This window comes from Clinocottus analis, unplaced genomic scaffold (assembly GCF_023055335.1).
Source record: "Clinocottus analis isolate CAN_PGR_092001 unplaced genomic scaffold, fCliAna1.0.p SCAF_39, whole genome shotgun sequence".
In the NCBI taxonomy this organism is placed as follows: domain Eukaryota; kingdom Metazoa; phylum Chordata; class Actinopteri; order Perciformes; family Cottidae; genus Clinocottus; species Clinocottus analis.
Genome location: NW_027176142.1, coordinates 170,219 through 178,822, shown reverse-complemented (window position 1 = coordinate 178,822; position 8,604 = coordinate 170,219). Strand labels below are relative to the sequence as shown.

Here is an 8,604-nt window from a genome sequence, read left to right as displayed (position 1 = left end):
CTACGTTTATCTATTCTATATCTACGTATGTCTATTCTATATCTACGTATATCTATTCTATATCTATTCTATATCTACGTATATCTATTCTATATCTATTCTATATCTACGTATATCTATTCTATATCTATTCTATATCTACGTATATCTATTCTATATCTACGTTTATCTATTCTATATCTATTCTATATCTACGTATATCTATTCTATAGCTACGTATATCTATTCTATATCTATTCCATATCTACGTATATCTATTCCATATCTATTCTATATCTACGTATATCTATTCTATATCTACGTATATCTATTCTATATCTATTCTATATCTACGTATATCTATTCTATATCTACGTATATCTATTCTATATCTACGTATATCTATTCTATATCTACGTATATCTATTCTATATCTACGTATATCTATTCTATATCTACGTATATCTATTCTATATCTACGTATATCTATTCTATATCTATTCTATATCTACGTATATCTATTCTATATCTATTCTATATCTACGTATATCTATTCTATATCTACGTATATCTATTCTATATCTATTCTATATCTATTCTATAGCTACGTATATCTATTCTATATCTATTCTATATCTACGTATATCTATTCTATATCTATTCTATATCTACGTTTATCTATTTCAAACTTGCCTGAGGAAGATCTTACGTATTGAAAATGTTTCCGTCAAAAGAGAAAGAGAGGAACAAACTGTTAATTGAAGCTGAACAGAGCACAGACGCTTTGTGCTCTGCAGGAAATTCAATCATAAAATATAATATATAACTATAATAATGAGATGCTGACTCAAGCTTCGTCTCATCCTTCAAGAGATGCCTCCATAAGTAACTACACATGTTCTCTATGACAGGAACTGCAGGAGCTTCTGAGAACACTCAACTCAAGAGTCATGTTCTCTTGAGAGCCCTTTCTTTGCCGAGTAGATGAAACGCACAACGCTCGTCCACTGAAAAGCTCCACAGGAGATGGACAGAGACAGAAGTAGATGGACGGCCATGTTGGGGTTCACCAGGGAACGGAGGGATCAGCTGGCGCAGATGGAGCACATGACATGAGCAGTGTGTGAGAGCAGGAAGCCAGAAGAGGAGCAAGGAGGACGAGAGGAACCTCCGGCACCGAACGCAGTTCAGGGAAAACAAACAAACATATGCTGCGTGTTTATGTAACGGAGGTGATGAGTGTGGAAGAAGCACGGAGCTTCTGATTGGATGCTTTCGTGGTCGAGGTACCGCTGGCTCCTAATGATGTGTCCTCTTCATCCTCTTCATCCTCTCCACCTTAATTATTGCAGCTTGGGTAATATTTGCCAAGTCCTCGTCCGAAGCGGCATCATCTCCGAGCCCCCGGGCCGCAGAAGGATCATTACACCAAATATGGCGGCAGGAAGGGAACACTGTGTCACGCTGCACAGAGGGAGGAGAAGTGGTGCACCTCCTCATCTCCTCCAGCCTCCATCTGTAACGCGGCTGCTGGGACGCAAAGGCTGCTCGTGATCGTGTGATTGCAGGTTGCAGCAAAGCCTCAGCATCCTCTCAGTGGGACGCCCCCTTTCAACGAGAACAATCGAGGGTGTTTCCTGCATCCGCCCTCAACAGCTATCATGGCATTGCATTACATTATAATTCATATGGATGTGTGCACTGCAGCAGCGCCTTCACGGCCCTGGTGTCAGGTTTCCTACCGATGAAGTCATTCATCTGTCAAAGTGGTCCTTCCTGTCTCTCGGCTGTCTGACATTAAACACACTCAAGTTCTCCATCTTTCTGTTTTTGTTCTTCTAAATAGTGCATGACCTCTCTGTTGAGTCGCAGAGAGTCAACAACATAAATGTGGGCTGATGGATACGTTGATGTGACTGAAACACCATCCTGACTCGTCTCCTGCATCCTCACTCGTCTCCTCACTCGTCTCCTGCATCCTGACTCGTCTCCTGCATCCTCACTCGTCTCCTCACTCGTCTCCTGCATCCTGACTCGTCTCCTCACTCGTCTCCTGCATCCTGACTCGTCTCCTGCATCCTCACTCGTCTCCTCACTCGTCTCCTGCATCCTGACTCGTCTCCTCACTCGTCTCCTGCATCCTGACTCGTCTCCTGCATCCTCACTCGTCTCCTCACTCGTCTCCTGCATCCTGACTCGTCTCCTGCATCCTCACTCGTCTCCTCACTCGTCTCCTGCATCCTGACTCGTCTCCTCACTCGTCTCCTGCATCCTGACTCGTCTCCTGCATCCTCACTCGTCTCCTCACTCGTCTCCTGCATCCTGACTCGTCTCCTCACTCGTCTCCTGCATCCTGACTCGTCTCCTGCATCCTCACTCGTCCCCTCACTCGTCTCCTGCATCCTGACTCGTCTCCTCACTCGTCTCCTGCATCCTGACTCGTCTCCTGCATCCTCACTCGTCTCCTCACTCGTCTCCTGCATCCTGACTCGTCTCCTGCATCCTCACTCGTCTCCTGCATCCTGACTCGTCTCCTGCATCCTGACTCGTCTCCTGCATCCTCACTCGTCTCCTGCATCCTCACTCGTCTCCTGCATCCTCACTCGTCTCCTGCATCCTCACTCGTCTCCTCACTCGTCTCCTGCATCCTCACTCGTCTCCTGCATCCTCACTCGTCTCCTGCATCCTCACTCGTCTCCTGCATCCTGACTCGTCTCCTGCATCCTCACTAGTCTCCTGCATCCTCACTCGTATCCTGCATCCTGACTCGTCTCCTGCATCCTCACTCGTCTCCTGCATCCTCACTCGTCTCCTGCATCCTCACTCGTCTCGTGCATCCTCACTCGTCTCGTGCATCCTCACTCGTCTCGTGCATCCTCACTGGTCTCCTGCATCCTCACTCGTCTCCTGCATCCTCACTCGTCTCCTGCATCCTCACTCGTCTCCTGCATCCTCACTCGTCTCTTGCATCCTCACTATCTCCTGCATCCTCACTCGTCTCCTGCATCCTCACTCGTCTCCTGCATCCTCACTCGTCTCCTGCATCCTCACTCGTCTCCTGCATCCTCACTCGTCTCCTGCATCGTCTCCTGCATCCTCACTGGTCTCCTGCATCCTGACTCGTCTCCTGCATCCTGACTCGTCTCCTGCATCCTGACTCGTCTCCTGCATCCTCACTCGTCTCCTCACTCGTCTCCTGCATCCTGACTTGTCTCCTCACTCGTCTCCTGCATCCTGACTCGTCTCCTGCATCCTCACTCGTCTCCTGCATCCTCACTCGTCTCCTGCATCCTCACTCGTCTCCTGCATCCTCACTCGTCTCCTGCATCCTCACTCGTCTCCTGCATCGTCTCCTGCATCCTCACTGGTCTCCTGCATCCTGACTCGTCTCCTGCATCCTGACTCGTCTCCTGCATCCTCACTCGTCTCCTGCATCCTCACTCGTCTCCTGCATCCTGACTCGTCTCCTGCATCCTGACTCGTCTCCTGCATCCTCACTCGTCTCCTCACTCGTCTCCTGCATCCTGACTTGTCTCCTCACTCGTCTCCTGCATCCTGACTCGTCTCCTGCATCCTCACTCGTCTCCTCACTCGTCTCCTGCATCCTGACTCGTCTCCTGCATCCTCACTCGTCTCCTGCATCCTGACTCGTCTCCTGCATCCTGACTCGTCTCCTGCATCCTCACTCGTCTCCTGCATCCTCACTCGTCTCCTGCATCCTCACTCGTCTCCTGCATCCTCACTCGTCTCCTCACTCGTCTCCTGCATCCTCACTCGTCTCCTGCATCCTCACTCGTCTCCTGCATCCTCACTCGTCTCCTGCATCCTCACTCGTCTCCTGCATCCTCACTGGTCTCCTGCATCCTGACTCGTCTCCTGCATCCTGACTCGTCTCCTGCATCCTCACTCGTCTCCTGCATCCTCACTGGTCTCCTGCATCCTCACTGGTCTCCTGCATCCTCACTGGTCTCCTGCATCCTCACTGGTCTCCTGCATCCTCACTCGTCTCCTGCATCCTCACTGGTCTCCTGCATCCTCACTGGTCTCCTGCATCCTGACTCGTCTCCTGCATCCTGACTCGTCTCCTGCATCCTGACTCGTCTCCTGCATCCTGACTCGTCTCCTGCATCCTCACTCGTCTCCTCACTCGTCTCCTGCATCCTGACTTGTCTCCTCACTCGTCTCCTGCATCCTGACTCGTCTCCTGCATCCTCACTCGTCTCCTCACTCGTCTCCTGCATCCTGACTCGTCTCCTGCATCCTCACTCGTCTCCTGCATCCTGACTCGTCTCCTGCATCCTCACTCGTCTCCTGCATCCTCACTCGTCTCCTGCATCCTCACTCGTCTCCTGCATCCTCACTCGTCTCCTGCATCCTCACTCGTCTCCTGCATCCTCACTCGTCTCCTGCATCGTCTCCTGCATCCTCACTGGTCTCCTGCATCCTGACTCGTCTCCTGCATCCTGACTCGTCTCCTGCATCCTCACTCGTCTCCTGCATCCTCACTCGTCTCCTGCATCCTCACTCGTCTCCTGCATCCTCACTCGTCTCCTGCATCCTCACTCGTCTCCTGCATCCTCACTCGTCTCCTGCATCCTAACTCGTCTCCTGCATCCTAACTCGTCTCCTGCATCCTAACTCGTCTCCTGCATCCTCACTGGTCTCCTGCATCCTCACTGGTCTCCTGCATCCTAACTCGTCTCCTGCATCCTCACTGGTCTCCTGCATCCTCACTGGTCTCCTGCATCCTCACTGGTCTCCTGCATCCTCACTGGTCTCCTGCATCCTGACTCGTCTCCTGCATCCTCACTCGTCTCCTGCATCCTCACTCGTCTCCTGCATCCTCACTCGTCTCCTGCATCCTCACTGGTCTCCTGCATCCTCACTCGTCTCCTGCATCCTCACTCGTCTCCTGCATCCTGACTCGTCTCCTGCATCCTCACTCGTCTCCTGCATCCTCACTCGTCTCCTGCATCCTCACTGGTCTCCTGCATCCTCACTGGTCTCCTGCATCCTCACTGGTCTCCTGCATCCTCACTGGTCTCCTGCATCCTCACTGGTCTCCTGCATCCTCACTGGTCTCCTGCATCCTCACTCGTCTCCTGCATCCTGACTCGTCTCCTGCATCCTCACTCGTCTCCTGCATCCTCACTGGTCTCCTGCATCCTCACTCGTCTCCTGCATCCTGACTCGTCTCCTGCATCCTCACTCGTCTCCTGCATCCTCACTCGTCTCCTGCATCCTCACTCGTCTCCTGCATCCTCACTCGTCTCCTGCATCCTCACTCGTCTCCTCACTCGTCTCCTGCATCCTGACTCGTCTCCTGCATCCTCACTCGTCTCCTGCATCCTCACTGGTCTCCTGCATCCTCACTCGTCTCCTGCATCCTCACTCGTCTCCTGCATCCTCACTCGTCTCCTGCATCCTCACTCATCTCCTGCATCCTCACTGGTCTCCTGCATCCTCACTGGTGTCCTGCATCCTCACTGGTCTCCTGCATCCTCACTGGTCTCCTGCATCCTCACTCGTCTCCTGCATCCTCACTCGTCTCCTGCATCCTCACTGGTCTCCTGCATCCTCACTGGTGTCCTGCATCCTCACTGGTCTCCTGCATCCTCACTGGTCTCCTGCATCCTCACTGGTCTCCTGCATCCTCACTGGTCTCCTGCATCCTCACTGGTCTCCTGCATCCTCACTGGTCTCCTGCATCCTCACTGGTCTCCTGCATCCTCACTCGTCTCCTGCATCCTCACTGGTCTCCTGCATCCTCACTCGGGGTAGTAATAACTACTCCCTGCTGCTTGCTGGTGTGTGATCAATAGAAGTGATGCTGGAGAAGACGTAAGCACAAACTAACTCTTCCAGTTATTGAGTTCAACGTGTGAAAAGGCTGCTGGAGCTTGACTGTCGGCAGATTCTTATTTGCTGAATAAATCAACCTCACGGTGAATTACAATACGTAAAAACTGAATATTGATGTTCAGCTTGTTCCACAGCTGACGGTCAGAAGATGTTGTTTAACCATCCTGATACTTTTCATTCTTATACTTTTATCTATAGAAAGTGCAGCAGTTCAGAATAGAAAAAATAGAAAAACATAAAGTGCCTGAAATGGAAAATATAACAGTCATAATGAATTGTGGTTTTACACCTGAGTGGACAAAAGGAAAAGACTCCTTGACCCATGGCGTACTAATCCATATTTACTTTCACATATCTAGAAATGTGACCAAAGAAGGTTGAAACAAGCAGGCTGCACTTCAACAACAATATCTTACATAAGACTACATGTTTATCAAATTGTTATAGCTGAGGTATTATTGCAAGATGATTTCCCTCTGCAGTTAATATCCTGCTGACATACTTCATCATCCAAATGTTTCTGAGAGCAGATCAGAGGTCCGTCTGCTGAAAACCTCCAAACATCTCTTGTTTGCAGACAGCGTTTCTGTTCATGATGACACACACACACACACACACACACACACACACACACACACATACACACACACACACACTATGTCCCTGATACGTTAGACTACGTCGTGGTGGCTTATCTTACAGCTGCTTTGGGATCTTTTTGTTGGCCATGAACAATAAACAATGAAAACACTTTGAAAGCCTTTTGTCCTCCAGCCAGAAGCCACAAACTCACTGAAGGAACTCCTGAGAGACGAGTTCTACGCAAAGTAATGCGGCGCACAGGTTGGCCTGAAGGGCAGAGGCTACGAAGACGAGGAGGAGAGAGACAAAGAGTAGAGAGACGAAGAGGAGAGAGACGAAGAGGAGAGAGACGAAGAGGAGAGAGACGAAGAGGAGAGAGACGAAGAGTAGAGAGACGAAGAGGAGAGAGACGAAGAGTAGAGAGACGAAGAAGAGAGAGACGAAGAGGAGAGAGACAAAGAGGAGAGAGACGAAGAGGAGAGAGACGAAGAGGAGAGAGACGAAGAGGAGAGAGACAAAGAGGAGAGAGACGAGGAGGAGAGAGACGAAGAGGAGAGAGACGAAGAGGAGAGAAACTTATGCAAGAGATAGACAGAGAGATAGATAGATAGAGATAGAGAGAGATAGATAGAGATAGAGAGAGAGAGAGAGAGAGAGATAAAGAGAGAGAGAGAGATAAAGAGAGAGAGAGAGATAAAGAGAGAGAGAGAGAGATAAAGAGAGATAAAGAGAGAGAGAGAGAGAGAGAGAGAGAGAGAGAGAGAGAGAGAGAGAGAGAGAGAGAGGGAGAGATAGATAGATAGATAGATAGATAGATAGATAGATAGATAGATAGATAGATAGATAGATAGAGCGAGCAGATTACTGAACAGGTAACACAGATTATATTCCAGGTGAAGCATCATGTTGCGGCTGCAGCTCAGCAGCTGTGAACCATAAGAGAGAAAGTTTTGTGTCTGACGTAAATCAGAGCAAGCGTTCCTTTTTTTCTGGCCTGCCCCCTTTCTGTCCTCCCTAGCATCCTTTCCTCAGACACTTGGTTAGTGCAGCGGCCTCCTTCAGAGTCCCTCCAGAGTACAGCTCCAGACTTCCTGAGAGCTTTCCTCTCTCTGCGCTCCTCCTTTATCAAATTGCTCACAATATGCAGCAAGTTAATGAGGCCGGTCGGGCCGGACGCTGCCAGACATTTAAATGACGCTGTGTTGTGGCTTCGATGAGCGCGTTTGATGCGTTCATATGAAATGATCCAAACTGTAGATGGACTGCTGCTGCCACTAAAACCATTACCGGCACATTAACAACGACCTCTCTTTCAACATGTCCACTCAGAAGTGAAAGCCTCCGCAGGAGGCTGCAGTCAACACGCTGATGGAGAGACTGAAGCTTCTGGACGCTGCATGCATTATGAACAAGTGAATAACTGGAAAAGATGAAGCTAAATGCAGCTTCACGCAAACAGGCAGCGAACGAAGGTGTGAGGAAGAACCTGTGAAAGCTTCCTTTGACTTCAGAGAACTCCTTCGAAACTATTACAGTGACGCTGTTGGAAAAAACAAAGCCTTCTTTTCTTCTCACTGCTGCACAGAAAGCCGGAACATTAACGGAATATTAGGAAATTACTGCTGCAATTAAAACACAACGTGCAAAGAACAATAACTGAAGACTCTTTTCAGCGTCTCAGCTGCTCAGCTCTGTGTTGCTACATGAACACACACACAGCTGTGTCACATGCGTTGCAGCAGCAGCAGCAGCAGTAGTATTAGCAGCAGCAGCATTAGCAGCAGCAACATTCAGCAGCAACAGAATTAGCAGCAGCATTAGCAGCAGCAACAGCATTAGCAGCAGCAGCATTAGCAGCAGCAACAGCATTAGCAGCAGCATTAGCAGCAGCTGCAACATTAGCAGCAGCAGCATTAGCAGCAGCATTAGCAGCAGCAACAGCATTAGCAGCAGCAGCATTAGCAGCAGCAGCATTAGCAGCAGCAGCAACATTAGCAGCAGCAGCAACATTAGCAGCAGCAGCATTAGCAGCAGCATTAGCAGCAGCATTAGCAGCAGCAGCATTAGCAGCAGCATTAGCAGCATTAGCAGCAGCAGCATTAGCAGCAGCATTTGCAGCAGCAGCATTAGCAGCAGCAGCATTAACAGCAGCAGCATTAGCAGCAGCATTAGCAGCAGCAT

At 49.6% G+C, this 8,604-nt stretch overlaps 1 protein-coding gene across 1 annotated transcript in view; it reads right to left on the bottom strand.

Moving 5' to 3' along the window:
• camkvl (CaM kinase-like vesicle-associated, like) overlaps nt 1-8,604 on the bottom strand; it is a 33,074-nt gene that overhangs the window by 23,874 nt on the left and 596 nt on the right. The gene's annotated exons all lie outside the window — the stretch shown is intronic.